Genomic DNA, 20,335 nt, shown 5'->3' on the forward strand with positions numbered 1-20,335 from the left:
TCTCTGCTGTTCCAACTCGGGCCAAGTAGCTATGGTCACCAAAACATGTTCAAGGTGCTCCGTGACCATATGTTTGCTCATTGGGGAGCAGAGCAGGGAAGGGCTGGACTGCATGACCTTCACCCAGGTTGAGCAATGAATACTCCAGGCTCCGCTTGCTTGGGTTCATGCCAGGTGAAAACAGTTTGTGAGCTTCCCAGTCATGAAACAGGAGCTAATGTAGCTGTTAACTGCTGCTGCTGCTGCTGCTGGAGAATGAGGTAGGGAAAGTGGGGAATTGTCAACTCTTTTGGACGAGAAGCCCGCGTGCACTTTGTTCTTCTCTCTGTTTGTATTTGAAATTTTCAAACCACAGCATAATAGGCAGTGGAAGTGTTTCATTAAAATGCATTCTTTCAGTGGATGGTGCATGAAGTTGTAAAATTGTCTTGATTAAATTAAAAACATTTATTACTGCAGAAATTCCAGCTTTATTTTCAAAGTGTGTAGTCTGGCTTTAAATGTCTGAGTCGGAGCTCTCATATTCACTTTAGTCAAACTTTTTATATTTTCAGTTAGTGTTGCTCACAGAATAATCTATTCCTTTTTCAGGAACAAAGTGTCAGACAGATTTTCAGACAAAGTAGCAGAACTGACATGTCTCAGTGAGTTCTCTGTTTTAGTTTTGTTTGTTTGCAAGTGTAAACTTTTTCTAGTATTTACTTTCAGGATCAAAGTGACAAAGAGAAAGCTTTGGTGTCAGACATACATACACTGTGACAAAGGGTCACAATTTGTTCAACTGTCCATCTTTCCCAGGCACAGCAGTGAGGTTTCTCTCCTGAGGGAAGAAGAGAAGAAGAAAGAGAAAAAAGACAGAAAAGGTTTAAAGACCAGAAAATACAAGCTTAATACCTTGAGCTGCAACATTGGTAATGAGATGGATTTGAACGTGTCATCATAACAAGTTACAAAGATAAAGGACGTGAAAGTATATAGCACATGAAGGACATTTAAACAATTGATTATTTTGTTTTATTGTTTGTATTGAAATCAGTGGAAGAGGGGAGGGTTTGTTGGAAGAAAGCTCCTATTGGCCAGAAGTGGTACTGCCCTAAAGTTACAAAATCAAACTAATTGTCCATTTTTCAGTCTATGGTTGTGGCATAGTGATTGGCATCCTAACATTACTGGGAAAGGTATTTTACTGGGCCCTAGTGTATTGCAAAATTATTATTTATTATGATCATTCTCATCATTCTGGAGTCTCACATAAACCCTCACTGACAACCTCAAAATGTGGAGATACAGTGGATCTTTACATGGAGGGAAAAGGCTAAAGGAAAATGCCATTATTCTCCAGATAATTTAAACATGTGCTGGCATTTATCTTGTTGGTCCGTGTCCGAACACTAATGACAAACTGTTGTCATTAGTGAACTGAATCAAAGCCAAAGGCATGCCAGCCCAAAACTTGGATCCACTAATGACCCAATAACTTACTAATGTGGTACGACGTTACATTATTCTACGTACGTAAGTATTAGCGTACAAAGGTAAGATGAGTAAAAATCAACATAAAAGTGTCAAATATAGACCTAACATTATTAATATCTACCCTTAATCATCACATTTGGTGTGGAGATTTTAAACTTTAAAGCAGGTTTGCCCAATATGGGGATCACAATCGACTGACCGATCACAGAAAAAGTGCCATTCAAACAGATAGATGTTAGTCTGTTCATGTATATATATATATATATATATAAACAGGTAGCTCACAAGTCATAAAAGCTCTAAACTATAAAATGACTGCTGTCACTGACACATGAGCCCCCACCCTTCATCTAACCCCACCACCTTATACATACACACCGTGTTCCCCTGATTGTGGATGGATAGATGGTTTGTGGGGAGGAGGCGGAGGTTGTGTGTGTGTGTGTGTGTGTGTGGTGGGGAAGCGGGGGTTGAAATATATAATCTCCTGAAAAGAATGAGGCCCACTGGGATTTTGTCAAAGTGGCCCCTCTCCATGGGGCTGGGGAAGAGTGGGTGAGTGCTGGTGGTTGTTTCGTATTTGCTTGTGTGTGTGTGTGTGTGTGTGTGTGTGTGTAGCAGAGATGTGTAATCGGTGGTGAGATGGAGGGACTTAAACATGACCACTCCACACTGTAACCCGAGACAGAAGGGGGCCAATCTGTCAAATAATTAGCTGTTGCCCAGCACAAAGGTTTTATTTGCAGGAATTTCATCGAGGCAGGATTGAATAATATGTCTGTGTATTGTGCGGGGTCATGGGAACATCATCTCTTACTGGTGGGCCATAAAAGACGGATAAATGATAATGAGAAAAGGCTCCGGTAATTCAATTCCTCAAGCTTTGGTTTCCATCTTTTTCCCTTCATCCCCCTCTGCTTCCCTCTGCACCCCTGCCACTGGGTCTCTCTTGTGCATTCACTCTGCACAGATAATTGTGGAACTAGTGTAGTGAACTTATTTAATGTGCTGAAAAACATATGCTAATATGAAAAGGGAGACAAATCTAAATGTCCTGTTTTTTGCTGTTCAAATATCATTCCCTCACTCCCTCTGTTAAAGTCCCACAGACAACATTTGAACACCTGGTCTGTAACATTAGGTTATTGTATTTAGTAACATGCCGAAGTTAATTGTGACGTTAAAAAAAAAAAAAAAAAAAACTTCTTACATACACAGATAAGTCAGTGCCTGCAGACACTGCATGTTGCTCTGTTATCTGTCAACAATACTGGCTGATTGGATATATTGGTCATTGTTTTTTGTTTTGAAAGTTTTAAAAGCACAGTTGGATTAAATGTGGTCCATTCAAAAATATTCATTATCATCTCACAGGCAAAGTGTCTGAAGAGAAACATGGCCCAGGAGCAGACGCTGGTCTGGATTAAGGTCAGACAAAAACACATTTGTTGCCTTCAAGGTAAGTGGTTGCCTTAATACCATTAAGACATTAAGAAGAAGAATTTTTGGCTCGTCTCTTTATCAGGAATCGTCACAGCAGTAGTCCACATGGTGATTTCCACATGGTGATTTAATGGTTTTTAGACTGGATGCCCTTGTTGAACCAACCAGCAACAAAGTTGTTATTTAGGGACTAGGTGAAACTGGCAGAGATGTGCCCAACCATTAGCCTTTAAATTTTAATATATTAACTCCTATGCTCTTATGTATATAATAATACAATAAATAAAATAAATTTATACTATCTGTACATGAACTGTACAGTACTGTGTTCTGCAGTCATGCCACTGTGGACCATGTACCTTGTTGTCTTCATTTCATACAGGTTATCCATGTCCTTCTGGGTGAAAACAGACCCAGTTGGTGTCAGTAATGCCATTAATGGAATTAAAGCTAAGAGGTACAGCAGAGGTTGGAAAGATCAGCTTATCTCCTTATCTCTTTTTGAGTAATACAATATCTTTAGGATACAGAAATACAATATTGTTATTCATATAGGCGTAAAGTGGTGTACTGTTGGTAGTTACTTACAACAACTTACTACAAAATGTGGCGCTATTTTGAACACAACTTTATTGGAGGTATAGCAGCAGGACATCCTTCCAACTGTATCAAGACCAAAGTTTGCATATGGGGATCGAGTGCTGACCAAGATGTCTCTGAATTCCAAACCTAAATGTTTTGATGTTGTGGAAGATATTTGAAATAAACTTTCATAGACTATGATAGGAAGGTAAGGCTAATCCAGCTGCTCCACCATGTTTACATATGAAGATAAACAGAAGTTTTATGAGGGTCATTTTTTCGAGGTCTTTTTCTTTAATATCTTTGGCATATGGCCGACATATTGATTACTAAAACATAAACAAATAGATAATCAACAGCATGTGCCAAACAATCCAAAACCCAGCCACCCAGTTGTCTCTTTGTACATTGACCCTTGACCCCTGAGAGCAGCCAAGCAGGAAGTGGATAGTGTTAAAAGGCATTGATTGGTTTGTGGTCTATAGATGATTGTTTATATCATTCCATACTGCAGGTTTGACCTTTGGTGACCCCTCTGTGGACCAATCCACTGAAAGCCATGACCTGCATCCATTTGCAACAGCGCTAATTAGCTTTGACAGGCCCCAGGTTGGCGTCCCGGTTGTAAACCCTGTAGGTGCCCTGATTGGAGAAAGAGGCAGAGTGACTACTCAGCTGCATGTTACCATTTTCTCACGCCAAATGTCAAACACATTAAACTTAATGTACCAGCAAATCTTACTCAATTATTTGTATGTTGTTGACCGGCGTGCACGTGTGTGTGCGTCTAAATGGTGTTCATACGTCGGTGTATATTCGTCTGTCTGAAGACACTCATGCATGCTGGTGTTTACACGTAAGTGGAGGAGGGACATAGGGGAGAGACATTTTCACCTTCAGTGAGGTTTTTCATTCTGCAACACATTGCTGAGCCATGAGGAAAGTCTCTGGTAAGTAAAATAATTAGATTATGGCAATCTGCAATCGCGCTAATTATAATGAAAGAATTTTCCAATTATTATTCCATGCCCATTCTGTTCCTCTCTAATAAAGAGGGGCACTGATGCAAAACAAAATGCTAGGACTCCATTTCCTGCTTGTGCCTTAAAGCTATTCAGAGATGAGGGATGTACACTCCCTCCAAATATCAGCCCTGTACCCCACAAATAACATCTGCCTACTGAACATACACACATCGTTGGCACGTGTTGTAGTCACTGCAATTAAATCCAAATATGTCAAGTTATAGCTTTATATTATTTTAATCCATCATTTTTTTCCTTTGATGATGAAATGATTATTAACAACCACATAATGTATAAAAGTAATTTCTTTTAATCTTTATGTCTCTTTTATTGTTTGTGGTGAACCTGACATGTTTTTCACAATTGATTCGAGTTGATTCATTGTTTACGCTCAAATATATTTTAAAAAATGAACAATTATTTATCTAGTAAAAAAAATCCAGTGTACGTATGTTATTGTGGACTGTGTCCTTGGTTTTGTGGCATCAAACGGACATAATTCACTCACTTGGCTTGTGACAAATCATTGTATTAAGTCTCCTCCCCTCACAGTATCAACCTCACTCCCCACACTCATGTTCTCCCCTCAGTATCCGTCACTCATATGACTCTGTGCCTGACCTGTCAGTCTTCCAGTAAATTCCCTAGATCACAGTACATCTGACAGTATTTCATCTCGGATTTGAGGATAAGTGAGAGGATTTTAGTTCAAGCTCAGAGCTTAGTAAGAAAACACTGCTCAGTGTGAAAAGCGAAGGCGTTTACATGATGTGGGATTCCCTCTTCCTCATCCTATCCTTTCTTTTTTTTACCCTTTTCCCTCTGGTTTGCCCCCTATTTGCAGCGTGGTGTTGATTTAGCTGTGTCCACAGGACACTGGATGAATTGTAAAGGAGCAGTGCACTGTGCTGCTAACCCATGTGTTTGGTTACTCCATGACTGGACTGTGGGAGGGAGAGGAAAGATGTTTTTTAATTACCCAAACCCTTTGGCTCTGAATTACTATATCAACATGACGGTGCAGATGATGTGGAATGAGGATAACAAACACAGGAATCGATCATTGTCTACTGAGGAACAGACCCGTACCTGTAGATGGTGCAGTTCTTAAAGCATTGGTTCCCAACCTTTTTTTGGCACGTGACCCCATTTTGACATCACAAATATCTGGTGACCGCAGACAATTTAGTAGCTGTCACTTGTGCAGTGACGTGATCTCAGACGTCGATCAAGATCCAGCTCAGATATTTTTATATGCTGCATTTAAAAAGTAATTGTAATTAGACAAAAAGGTCAATGCTACACTGATTAGCTCTGAACAACTGACACATTTAAACCAACTAAGTTCAGTTTGTTTAAGCTCCATTAAAACTGTAAAAATAAAGAGTAGAGGATAAAATAATTGACAGTTATTCTTTTAGAAGTATATGTTATGATTATCTGTGCACTGATAATAAAAATGACAGAATGTGTTCAGTGTGTGTGCATATTATGCAGCAGCAAACCTGTCTAAATGACCCTAATCATACATGAGCTGAACCCCCCACTGACAGACACACACACACAATAGCATATATATCGGCAGCTTAAGTTAACCCAGAATATAAAGAAATAAAGCATTAAATGGAGAACCTGAGGAGAATCCTGAATACCAGTTTGCTGGTAGGAAAGATGGATTGCCTGAATTCTCCACCAATCACCAAACAACACATTGGCTGCAGCATTGATTGATGAAGTATTTAAGTCGTCAATCTCACATCACCTGCTTTTCTTCCTTCTCTTTCGCCCCAATGGCCACAGAAAAGCTATGCTGTGTCTGCAGATCGGATGAGCCCTGACAAACAGAAGGCATTAGGTGATGAAAATGGGCTCCAGCCTCATCATTTAAATGAGACCAAAAAGGCTTCAGATGCTGTAGTTTAAAATACATGTGCTTAACTTTTTGAAATGCTTTGAGCGGTTTCCTACAGATAAACAGAGAGATGATCTGTTACAATGCCAGTGTTTTACTGTAAAAGAAAAACGAAAACAAAAAAACATCTCTTCGTGGAATAACAGATGTAACTGTTCATTATGGACACAACTAACCCACTGCAGTAGGCCTCAACCTGTAAGCTAATACAGGTTGAGGCCTACTGCAGTGCCCTACATTCTATGTACTGTTGAGTTTTTTTATTGTGCACAACAAATGATCACAAAAAAAAAAAACAACTATGTCCAGATAAAATGCATGGTAAATGCATTAGATAACTAAAGGCAGACTACAAGTCAAATCTGAACCTATATATACCAGTATGAGTAACAGATAAATATATATATTAAAAAAAAATACATTATTGAACAGAAAGCTTTCATTTCATTGTTTCTATTATCGCAGCAAATCATGTTCTGAAGCTGTTCCCATACGCCCGCCTGTGTGCACTGCTTTGTAACTGGCCTGTGTGAATATAACTCAGTCCAATATTATTGATTACAAATCATGATTAACAATGATAATACTGATGAAAATGGAACATTAGCTCTCACCTTTGACCTTATCTGCAGACCTCTTTGTACGCTATGATGTATTCAATATCATAATCATGCTTGAGTACACTTGGGTTGGAAGAAAAATGGAGGGGATCAATAGGGATTGCTCTCATAAGCAGAGCGAAAACATCACACCTGCAGATATTGTGTTGACAGTGCATTGGAGAGCAAACACGGACACGGTGTCTCCTACGCCATCGCTGAAGAGGACATTGATCCACCGGTTAACCTATTCTCCTGCATCGGTCCAGCAACAAAGCCTTGGAGGAGAGTAAACTCCACCCCCTCCACTCCGGCCTGGCCATTGTTTCCCTCCACTAATATGATACCCCCTGAAGGTTCTCCACAGACCTCATTTCTAATCAATGCATGTGGTTGGTGGGATCATCCTGTCTCTGCAAATTAATGACTTCACTTTTTACTGTGGTTTCATTCTATCGATTTGTTTTATTAGCCCATTGATCTCCACGCACTGCCCCCCCACCCCCACCCCACGCTTTAACCCATGCTGTACTTTCTGAAGCCTTAGCCCGTGCCTCCCCTTCATTTATAATTAACAAAAGCTGACTGCATTCAAATTTAACAAAAATAGCCAACATCGTACTGTACATACTATAACATTTATAGGAGTAGATGGGACACATGTGCAAGAGTCATATATAGGAGTCATATATATATCGATAGATATCGATATATATATAGATTAAAATGTTGATTTATATAAAAGTTAACTTATTCTCTAAGAATAATATTTTAAATCAATTCCCAAAAAATAAAAAACACAAAAAAGTGTTCTTTACTGCATACGTGTAGTACAATCATGACAAAATTCCTTTTCTAGAATAGTCCTAAACCACTCCTTCTATCAGAGTAGCACTGGGGCTACAAATTCAACACTGCCTTAGACCATACACATTGAGCAGTAGTTTCTGGTTTTTTCAACTGTAGAGAAAGAACAGCTGACTTTTTGTTGGGGGCTCCTTTTCAACTGAATCATGGTCTCCTAACCTGTAACCAGTTAATCTGTCAATAGAGGGCCATCCTTTTACAATTTTACATCCTTGTCATTAACTGTCAGGCTGTTTCAAGCCTTTGTTGAAGCTTCATCATTGTCCCTGATGTTAAAATTCCTCCAAACATTGATGACATTGTTGAACTACTTCAATAAACCACCCATGTGAGACACTGGGCCGCAGTAGGACAAAACATAATGCTGGTTGTGGCCAAAAGCTGTTATGGTGTATCATGGTGCTGGATCTGCACAGGTGTTTCAGTACTTTACGAGTATGGGTATTTGAATGAAGTATCGTCAACATGCTTGTCAACTTATTTAGACACAGGATTTGATATCAACAATACTGATCTTCAATGGTATATTAATAGTCATACATTATTTAATGCACATTGCCCAAACCTGCTTCTTTATTGCACTTCAAATTACCTTAAATTAGCTTAAAAATATGTAGTTGCCCATGACAGCAAAGCCAGTACCTCGGACATGTCGCACAAAAAAAGTACAGTTTATATTTTACCACCTAATCTATGAAAGGCGAGTGAAAAGAATGTGAATTTTACTACTTTAATATAAAGTGCCAGAGTCTAAATCAGTGTGACGTTCATTTGGTCAGGGCTGGGCGCTCTTATTAACAGCCATATCTAACCCCATCCTCTTTAATTCCCTTTCAGATACGGACAAAGGGATAGGAAGTGCTTTTACTTGGACGAGTCAGACTTCACTTCACAGGAGGAATTACAGCTTTTCATTTTCTGTCACTGGAGCGTTTTAGTAAGGTGCCCCACTAGCATAACAATGTTTCTTTCTCTCATGTTTTATGACTTGAGCAATGCACAAAGAGCTGATTCACAGCAATTACGTATGAAACCACAAATGCCACAGTGCATACCTGAAGATTTGAAGTACACTCACTGGGAAACAGCTGCACCACTGCACACATAAGATACCCAAAAGCTGAAATAATTTATGTGGGTAGAAACCAGTGCTCCTGGAAAAGACCTGGGCCTTCAGCTAAAAATGTTTCAAAGAAAAAACAGAACCATTGTAAACAAAGACTTTTTGTCACTCCAATGTTACTTTTGTGAGGTAGCACAAAACATATTGGTGATGGTGAGTATTTTTTCTTTTTGTTACAAGGATATTAGATCTTCCAAAAGCATGAGAGTTTATCAAGCAGCCCCCACTGAATTGCATGTTTATCCAGCTGGTGGGAATTCCTGTTCCTCCGGAGCAGAACTGGAGTTGTCCTGATTGGTAGAATTCCCATTCCATCCCACTCTGCTGGGCTTATTCAGTGAGATCAATTCCCACCCAGATAGATGATAATTGTCCCACTATGAAGACATCCCACTGTTAATCTGGCAAAAGGAGAGAAGGCTTGGGTTTGATACATGACTCGGAAGGGAAATCTCGAGAGGAATTTGAACAAGCATATTCTCGAGCAAAAAACTTTTCCAGAAGGATCACCTTAAACATAAGCCAATTCTAGCAAGGAAAACACATGGTTTGGTTCAAACATATAGTTGCTTTTGTCCCATTTCAGCACTACTGTCAGCACAGCTGCATGTAAACCTGTTGCATCTCTGTGCCTTGTTCAGAGATATCTGCCTGTTGGCTGGTGAAGAGTGGAGTCAAACCCTCAACTACTGGCTGGAAGGTGACCAACTCTACTATGTATTAGCATAAGGTGAAAACAACTAAACTGGAAAAGACGTAGTCTCCATAAAAACACACAGGTGTCTCACCCTCACTACAATCATGCTGTTACCATTATCTGTAATTTAGGCTTTCGATTATAGGCATAAAGATTAATCTGTGCAATTAAACATTCCCAGTACTATTCTGCAAATAAAGAGGTAGATAACTTAGGTGTAGGTAGGTTTCCCCTCCACTGGATCCTTACATCTCTCTCCTTTCTTTGCATAAATCCTTTCAGGACTTCTGGCAGCAGTTTCCTGCTCTTTCATCTGCCTCCCTTGTGGGAGGACTATTAGACCAGCCTGTACCTGCAAGTGTTTGGGAGGCATCTGGTTCTGGATGCTCAGTGCCTTCATGGGCCCACGGGCTGCTGGGACCTGGGAACGCTGGCACCAAATACCAATGGATAATTAGACCTTCATTCAAGAGCGAATGTGGCAAGCATTAGACACAAGGTTCTTTTCCGGTTCAGTTCATATCTCTATCTCGCCCCCTCTGTCCCCTACACCTCCTCCTCCTCTTCCTCCTCCCAAACAATAAAATCATTTTATTTCTTAATTTCAAATTTCAAATGTTCACACATTGTATTAGAAAGACATGGCTGGTTTGACCAAGTGCATTTCAGAGACTGCTCTGTGCCAGTTAGTCATTTTGTCGGTTGTGAGAAACATGACAGCGGTCGTTTCTCATGTAAGAGGAAATCTATGAGAGACCTCTTCTTGTTTTGTGGTGAAAGGTGACATAACCCATAATTCCACTCAAACCACACATTCTTTTATCTGATGTTCCTCCATCATACTGTGAGGGCGGCTCACGTGACACAAAGTGCTCGGAAATTACAGTCACAAATCACTGCAAAAATCCTAGTTCTCTGTCAATGCTGTCTAGATTCATGGCCACACATAATTAATTTGATCTGTTAGAATAAAATACTGACGTGCAGGTTATGTGCAGAAAGGCCATTTTAAATAAATAAAAATGTTCATACAGGGGTCTGCTGGAAGAAAGAAACATTTTTTTTTTTATTCTACCATTTTAGGTTAAGATGCTTTGGGAAATATTTAAGGTTGGAATGAAAAAGCCAGAACCTACACTGTGTCTGGACTAAGACATACATTTACTTGATTTTATTCATCATTATTCATTATAAATATTAGGTTTAAATAATTAGCATGTCAGGGTGAAGTCAAACATTTTCTTTTGTTTATGTTACAAAGTTTAGGCTGTGTAATGGTTTAGGGCTGCATTTTTGCCAACAATATCAGAAACATATTTAAAAGTGATTAACCCTTTAATGCAGGGACATCTAAGGATACTTACAGACAACAGCAGGTTCAAAACTACATGTGTAACAAACCTAGCAAGGTGGGCAAATGATGTCAGCACTTAGTTAGCCCCTGATTGGACAGAAGGTGTATTCTGTCAGGAAGACAATTTCTATAGGAAGTTTCTAGATGCTTACATCAGGTAAGAGAGGCGTCAATAGTTTGACAGGCTGCTCTGTCGCTGTGCAGTGAAGTGATCAAGAAGCTGTGGAGGACACCACATTTAGCGGTCAGGGGAAAACACAAGGTTCAAATTAGCATAAGCAGGAACACAAAAGGAACAAGGGAGAGGAACGAAACAGAAAACAGTGTTGTCAAAAGGACCCCCAGTGAGAAATTTCAATTTCATATATCTAATTATCCCTGTCAGATGGAAACAAGTGCCAAAAAGCTGTCTTTGTTCTCTCTCTTTATCTCCCGCATCTCTCTGTCAATTAATTTCAGCACACGGATATGACTAATTATCTCTCTGCAGCCTTGCAGCCACATAAACAATAATTGTGGCCTGTGTTAGAAGGGCCAGGGGTGGGTGGGTGATGGGGGACCCTGCTCATGCATCAGTTTATGAAATTTGAGCACAATGGATTGTGCATAATTTAGGCGTCACATTAGCGGGCCGATGCAACCTATGTGTAGACCTCACCCTCTGCCCCACAGTCTTGTAGCCGGCACAATACCTCTGCTCGTTCCCTCTTTTGTAGACAGGAGCGTTATGTCCCTCATTTCTGTCATTGGGATTGTTTCTTTGTTTAGAGTGGTGATATTAGCATCATAATCGGCTAGAAAGAAAGAGGCGGCAGTGATGACTGATTTATGCATGGTTTGTGGAGACCAACAAAACCAGTCGGCATCCACTCTGCATTTCCATCAGACGGGCAGTTGATTATTTCAATCATTTGTGGAATAACTCAGCTGAAAGTCCAACAACAATTCTCAAATTTCAACAACATACAGTACTTCAGCGGCAAAACTTTTTTAAGTGGATTGGTTCATTTATTTTTTTTTTTGAGTTGGTTGCTTTTATAATCAAAGGCTCTTCTGTTCTATGACGATTGTGGAAAAGCACTCCAACTACTCCAATCAAGTGTTTTCAGCCTTCATATGTATTGCATTCATAGGAGTATAGCACTCTGCTCCACATTTAACTCACATCACAAGGTTTGTGTCTTTGATAATGATTGTATAATTAATTACTGTCCTATTCACTCCCAGGGACCTTGTGTTTTCCTGTTTCTCAAAAACAAAATTGAAGTAAAGAGGAAGGACAAAAAAATATGCACTCCTGAAACGATGTTTTATCACGTACTGATTGGCATAAAAAAGCCCTTGAAGGATGTACTATTAAAGTGATGACATTTGTTTATTCCATCCGCAAAACCTAAAGATAATGAACCAAACACCCACAAAAAAAAAAAAAAAAAAAAACACCTAAAGAAAGTAACACTAGACCTCCAGCACTCCAACCATAAAACATGGCCACTCATTCACTCACGGAGGGAGAGACAGAGAGAGGGTGAGGGGGTGATGGGGTAAGGGATGGTATTGTTACATTTCATTAGACGCATTCCTTCTCTGTGGACTCTTGACCAGTTGCCATGGCATTTCTAGCTGACCACATATCATATCAGCCTCTCTCTCCCCCTCTCTCTCCCTCTCTCTCTCTCTCTCTCTCTCTCGCTTTCTGGTTGTCTCTTACACTTTCAAACTTGAGAACAAACAAACACACGGTAAAAAAAAAACTTACATAAAAGTCCAAACAATTTGTCATTTATAATGTTAAAACATTTAATAATGTATTGATTTGCTGTAAGTGTGTGTTGGATTAGTTAATAACAAAAACAACAACAACAATAATAATAATAATAATAATAATAATAATAATAATAATAATAATAATAATTATTATTATTATTATTATTATTATTTTTCAGACAAAAAAAAAAACAACAACCTGGGAGTCAGTTCCAGTCTATGGTCTTAAACAAGAACAAGGTGCTTTAGGAAATGCACTTAATGGATGGTTGGTCAGAAAGGACAACCAGTTAATTTGCCTTCTATCAGCTTTTACTGCTCACAGCACTGATTCAATGGCCATCTGTAGATGGTTGCCCAGCCTGGTGCCAGTGGATTTTCCACAGCTCCATACCTTTGACTTTGAGTTTCTACACCTGAAGTTTCATCAAACAGAACCAACTACTGATGAAAGTTACTCCTGATACTGCCACGTGTTGACAGAACTAAAAACAGCATCCATTAGTGCGTGGCCACTGTCTGATTCATATCAACGTCACCCAAGCACAGCTGTGAGAAAAGTTTCCAAACACAGATTAATTAGCATTTTTCCATCAACAGTCAAGTGTCTGCAAGAAAAAAGATAACAAAAAGAGAGAGAAAAAATGATTTGCATTCAGAGTATAAATAGTTGCTTGGACAAGGGCTGTTAAGTTTGAAATTACCATGTAAACAGTTGGAAAGTCTGCCCTAACCCCCTTAACCCCCACCACTGGCACTCTTTTTAGCGCCTTGATAAATAAACATAAAGCCTCACACAAAGACCGCCTTGTTCCTTTAAATGGGCTACCATTTAATGGAGACATATATTTCCAGGATTATATCAGCATTCAGTTGCAAATTTTGAGTTTTTAATACTCCAATCGGGGCAGTCTATGAATACGGGTATCATTTGAATGCAGGGGGACACCTGGTGCTGAGGGGCTGGCATGTGAGGGGGCTTGGAGCTGACCTGGTGTCAGTGCCAAGGCTTCACTTGTTCCCAGCCTGTTAATTCAGTTACAACAGCCTCAGCCTTCATGACAGTGTGGACTGTAAAGCTGCACGATCCTGTCTCAGGAAGTGGAAGAAAGAGACTGTGTGGATTAGTCCGATAATTAATATTTTAAACGATATACAACGTATATACAGTTTACTTTGTTCAGTTAGCAAACATTACTGACATCTTTTTGGCTGTGCTACAAGTGAGTGGTCATATCAGCAGCTACAAAACACAGTAGTGAGTAAAGCATCTCACTCCTCACCCCATTTATACTGTATTTCCATTTTCCATTTGATTTTAGTCACCTGGCCTCAAATGAATGAGCAGGGGTTGGAGGCTGAGTCATTTTATTTGTAGGAGCAGACAGGAAGTGGTCCAGGTTTTTGTTCACATTCATTCAGCATCTCCTCAGAACACAATCAGTCCTGTATTGCTAGTTTGCAAATTTATACTCAGGATGTTGGTTAAGAGTGTTTTTCTATAAAAAAAAAGAAGAAGTGTGAGGGGGTTTGGGTGGGACGGGGAGAGTGGGGGTGGAGTTACTGTTTGCTTTCATGCATAAGAGGAGCGGAGGCACACAAACAAACATTTGTTTCTCAGCTCGCAGATGCAACATAGAAAGAAAAATGTCTGATTTACAGCTCGCCAGTGCTTTGAGATTATATTTAAGATTATGTGGGTAAATGTCAGGTCATTTTTTACAAATGAGAACTACTTCTGAAACATTCACCTGGTATAATAAAGGTTAAAAAATAAACATAAAAAAAACATTCCTTATTTTTTCCTTCTTAAAGACAAATGTTTCCTCTGTGCAGAAAAGTAAAAAAACTCAACCCTGAAGCTAAAATACACTTCAAACTCCTACTCACTATTCCGGGCAGTCTTCTATAAAAATATTTGCACAATCTTATTATAGCACTGAGTGGACAGCTGTGCTCATGGCAATACAATCTTTAACTACAAAGTCAAAGAATGGGAAAACTGATGTAAACAGACAGGGACTTCCCTGCTCTGATTGCATTTTGATGAGGTGATTTTTTTCTTCTTAAGAATATATTTAAACAAACTTTTAGTTTGGCTCAAGACAAAAATAACATAACGCACATGTACACAATCAAAAAGAGATATAAAATTGAACGTGTTTTCCTGTGTACAAAGTTGTTTTTGCTAGCATGTGGATCAGTTGGTCGTAGCATCAATCCCATTATAGACATTAAAATATTAACATTATTTTCCTTTTGTCATTTGATTGTCTCATTGTTTGGTTTCTATCTAGACACGCTCCACTATTACCATTGAATTAGCAAGACGCTAAGCTGCAGATCGTAACATTAAAGGCCAGAATCAAAAGTAGATGAGACAACGAAACATGCCAGAGATACAGAAGTACAATGAATCAATATGTTATCTTTCATCACTTATCACAATGTATCCACACACACTACAACTTTCTATTTATAACCCATTGACCCTACTTGTCAAGTTATTTTCCAGCAGTGGATTTGTTTCGATTACAGTCATAAATTCTGTGACACAAACGACAAGTTTGCACTACTTTGACTGGGCTCAGTATGTGCTGAGCTGTGAGCACGGTCAGGTTGGCAGGGTGCTGACATCTTGTTTACGTCAGTACCAATTAATAATTAGTTTAATGATTTGAGCACCTGACATGCGCCCCTGGCGAATGCAAGCAGAAAAAATGCACACACAGTGCTGTTTGCATAAATCTGCCATTTCAGTGCAGGGTCGAGCTGGAACAGAGGAACGAGGGAGAGAGTCAGGGAGAGGAAGGTGGGGGAATTATGGGACTCAGATGTGTGTGATTGGCGGTTCCCCTGGCTCCCAGGGTTGGAGAGTTCAGAGAAAAGCCGATTATTGTTCTCCCTCAGGTCAAGCCTTCATAAATAAACAAGGGGAGAGCCCGAGGCTCCGTGTTTTAGCATGATTAGCATATCATACAGCCTATCGACAAGGCACTTATCATATTACAGCATGGCTGTCCTCTGAGCACACAGAGGTTACATGTACAGGGTTGCTGAGCACACACCTCTGTTCATTAGAGGAGTCCTCGGGGGAGGGAATAAATCATATCAGCACGAGGTTATGGCAGCTCAGGCGCTTGACTTCGCTGCACGCAGGATGTCAGACAGCAGAGGAGACAGTTGGCTTTATACTTGACAAGGGAGGACCTGAGCAGAAATGATGGAAAGCGTAGATGGAAAGGAAGAAGACCAGCTGCGGCGCTAAGGAATATTCTCTGGGCCACATCTATGACACCTTATATTTTTTCGACACTGTCTTTGTGAATATTAAGTTCCAGAATCCAGATAAAATGTCAACCAGCTTCACTTTAGGACAATGCACAGGCTAAACTTTATAAACCGCCTGAAAAAAATGTAATGAATTCTAATCATATTATGATTATTATGAGCCCCTTAGGAGTTAGATTTTTTTTTTCTATCTTTAAACTGAATTACTTCTAGTCATTTCCTGTTGAGAGGCAAATTCTTAGAAGTCTCTCTTTCACTCTCAGTCTGGCACAACATGTTGCAGCCATGGCTAACATCAAAATAACATTTTAGCATCAAATTATACTTTTAGCTTTTGTCTCCAATTGCAATGAACAGTTAAAAATGATAAATATAATACGTCTTTGTACCAGATATTTCTGGAACTACCATACAGCCTGGAATAACACGCAGGTAGATTTTGACAAAATACTAACTAATTTTAATCAGAAAACCCAGGTTTTCCCAAAGAAAAAAAAGTATAACAAATGTAATGCAAAGTTTTGAAAATTGCATTTGTCAGTTCGGAGAACTAAAAAAAGAAATTAGCATCTGATTTAGAAACGTGTTGCAGTTCCATTAATACTGAGGATGTTGCATTTGGTAACATTCTGTCAGTAATGTCATCTGAGAGCACTGGTTCTTGGAACAAGAATCAACAACTCACTGAACAAAAAGGGAAACAGTGAAATGAAACTGTAGAGAGTTTAAAAAATGTAAGCAAATACAAATAGAATATTGTTGTATTATTATTAACTGTATCAATTATCTATTCAGTTGCACTGCACCTTGTTCATCTAATGTTACATGGTCCTGGTTTATTTATTTACTGTATATTTCCCCATTATTTTTTAGGTTTAATGTTTTTCATGAGGCTGTCTTTAAAATTTTGGCAGCAGTAACTTTTCAATTCCTCTTCCTAGATATTGACTTCCAGGAGTTATTATTCACCAAACTTTACGATGTGCTGCCAACTTGAGTTTTGTCTTGAATTAAAGATACACTTGGGGAGTTGTCATTTGGGCTCCCAGCTGCCCACAAGGATGATCCAGTGAACAGCAAAATGGGCCAAATAAGAGGATAGGATGATAGAGACTGCTGCAGCAAACACACAAAATAATGTTTCTTTGGAGGATGAAATTAGCCCAGGAGGAATTATGACTGTGTCTAAAGACTGCATCCGTGAAGAAGTGCGATTCACACCAATTCTCAGACACGCTATTATAAGATATCAATTTAGGCAAACCTCTTCGGCAAAAGCTCAGCTCACAGACCAGGGGCCACAATTAGCAGCTAGCCAGTCTGACCAGGGAGAAAGACCACATGGCTAATGCATCTAAGCCCTGCTAAGCCTCGTGAAGCTGGGGAACTGAGAAGCAGAGGGTTCTCCACCCTTCAGCTGAGTCCGTCCTCTTCATATGGTGCAAAACATTTGGTAAATTCCTTCTACTTCAGGAAGCTGTGAGTACTCATGGGATGTCCAGTCATTTATAAAATGGATTATAAAATTAAAATGGGGTTTTTACCCATGTCCCTTGAAGCTGTCATGGGGCTGGGCATCAAGCCCTCTGCACTGGTTGAACAGGTCCAGCAGCCCTGTTGGCCAACAGTGGTTATTCTCTCATATATAGACAGGCTTGTTTTTTTTATTTATTTTTTTTTTCGATCGACAATGAATTAATGTTTCTCTTAATTTGCTTTAAATCCTTTAAAAAGGCAGCAAAAAATGTTTAATGTCAATGCCTCAGAGGCAGCAGTGGTGTCCTGCTGGTTATGAGTGAGAGAGTAAGAAAAAATCCACATTTTATCTTAGTCATTTTAAGATGCTTAAATTATTACTACATGAGCAATGCAACATGCATTAACCTCTAATACTAACCAAACCTAACCAAAATACTGCAAACTCTTAACTCGATGTTTATAAAAATCTACCTTGAAGTCTGTTTTACTGCTAATGAGATCGTAACATTGATTGGACACTAATCATAATGAGCCAAATTATTATTACAGAGATAGTAAAACATTATGAACACAAGAAGACTGATGTCATTGAGATAAAAGACACTTATGTAAAGAATCTATGAGATGGAAACACTCCATCCACTCAAACAATATTTAACCAGTTGCATTTTTTATTTAGTTATTTTAGAGCAGTACATCAAATTGTGGTGTATATATATATATATATATATAAGGCTATTATTACACACCCGCTGCATGCCAATGTGTCCCTGGGCAACACTCTTAAAATTTAGGTATGCAAAAACTTTAGTGTTTGCATTAAAGGAGCTCAGCACATCCTCTCCTCACCTGACCATGTACGTGTGCTTGGTATTTGTGCGCGTGTCATCCTAAGTGATGCCATCCCCTCACGCCAACCCCCTCAAATTCTCCCTCCACCCATGCAAATTAGAACTTCACACACGTCGCGGCAAGCTGCCGGGTGCTCTGTGATTTCACACGACCAATTAAGGCCCTCTTGGCAGTTGTGTGAACAGTTTCATTAGAGGAGATAATATTGCAAAGTGAAATGATAAGCAATCATTATGATTAATGCCCAGACATTACATCGCTCGTTAATGAGGTGTAAATGATCTCATTATTTTTTGAAAGAGTACAGAATAGATTAAAGTGGAGTGGACAGCACTCCTCAGTGTTCAGACAAGTTAGTGTTAATTAGGCCCAATCTCCCGGAGCAAATGAGCCGCAACCCTTTGGTAAACAATTAGGCTTCCATAGCTCCAGGCTAGATGGACAAGGATAGGCAACGGAATGATCACAGGAGAGATGGATGCTGAGGGAGTGTTAAAATCTGCACCAGAAACACTCGTACATCCGTGCAGAATTATACAAATTATCTTTATTCTTTTTCCAGGAGCTGGCTTTGGCCATTAAGCAATTAGATGTTGGTCTTTTTTGGAAAAAAAAAAGATGTTAATTTGATCCACAAAATGTTTTTAAAAAAGTATTTAGGCTTTTGTAACACTAATGTTTTGTCTAACAAAAGAAATTAAAATTGAAAAAAATGTTGTTGTGCTCCTGCCCCCTACCTCTTACACTTCCACAAATTAAGGACATGCAGCTGTGCTCAAGGCAACAACAGCCACAGTCTTCAGGTGTCTATAGGAAATGGGCTAAAGTGGGACTGGGCAGAGTTTCATGTTTATTTCACATCAATAGATTTTAACGTCTTCACTTAAATCTAAAAAAACTGAAACTAAACTAAAAACCACACTCCTTAGCTCTTTTGCTTGGAAATTACGGGTTGTCCTTCGGATGATTTTTAACTGTCAACTGTGAATACATAAAAACAAAAAAAGACAATGGGAACCATGCCTTCAATTCAGACAGTAGCACTTTCAGTGAGACCGATGTCTCAAAGGCTGAAAGCCTGTCCCTGCTCTTATCTAAAGGCAGCCCTGCTGAGCCACAGAGGGACATTTGTTCTTCTTACAACATTGATTTTACCTTTCTTTTCTTTTCCCCGGAAAGATATGTTGAGATTATGACAAAAAAAAAAAAAAGGCGATGCAGTAGCGAAGTAATCCCTGCACTATGGAAGTTATGTTTTAGAGAAAACGGGCCCTTATCGCTGATTGATAACGCCTAACTCAAAAACATATACAAGCATTAGAAACGTCAATATTTTGCTGGCGACAGAAGGTGACCCCTGGTTCCCGGTGTTTGCGTTGTGTGTGTGTGTGTGTGTGTGAGGGACTTAGGATGTAAATTTGTAAGGCTGCTTATGTGTGGAGGCTGTTATGGATTTGCTATCTGGGCCTGAAGTGTTTGCGGCTGATTATGTGATTAAATCAATAATAATTTCTGTTTGGGCTCCTTCGCTCCTCTGCTTCATCTTCCTTTTCCTGTGTAGTTGAGCGGAACAATTGGTGGGAACGAGTGTACACACAAGTATGAGTGAAGAAAACACAAACACATACACACACATGCACCACATATGACGATATCGGGGTAGAGCAGAGCAACTACGCAGCAGACGACATTAGGACTTATTTTATTAACTCTAGACTATTTTTGTCTCTAGACTGTTTAGCTTTTTGAGGAACTTTCCTAGAACTTTTCTGCTGTAATATAATTATAATTTCAGTTTCACTTATTGTTTTGTTTTTATGTTTTGTCAACATTTTTACTTTTATTTTTTGACTATCTTTTAGTTTCCC

General features: G+C 39.3%; 1 long non-coding RNA gene across 1 annotated transcript in view; it reads right to left on the reverse strand.

Moving 5' to 3' along the window:
* Window positions 1-446: 446 nt before the first annotated feature.
* Window positions 447-20,335, reverse strand: part of LOC112487978 (uncharacterized) — a 43,173-nt gene continuing 23,284 nt past the window's right edge. The window contains exon 3 of the long non-coding RNA XR_003051612.1: window positions 447-820. This is a non-coding gene — a long non-coding RNA (uncharacterized LOC112487978). The remainder of the gene's footprint in view (window positions 821-20,335) is intronic.

This window comes from Cynoglossus semilaevis, chromosome 13, assembly GCF_000523025.1.
Source record: "Cynoglossus semilaevis isolate Cse_v1.0 chromosome 13, Cse_v1.0, whole genome shotgun sequence".
Taxonomy (NCBI): Eukaryota; Metazoa; Chordata; class Actinopteri; order Pleuronectiformes; family Cynoglossidae; genus Cynoglossus; species Cynoglossus semilaevis.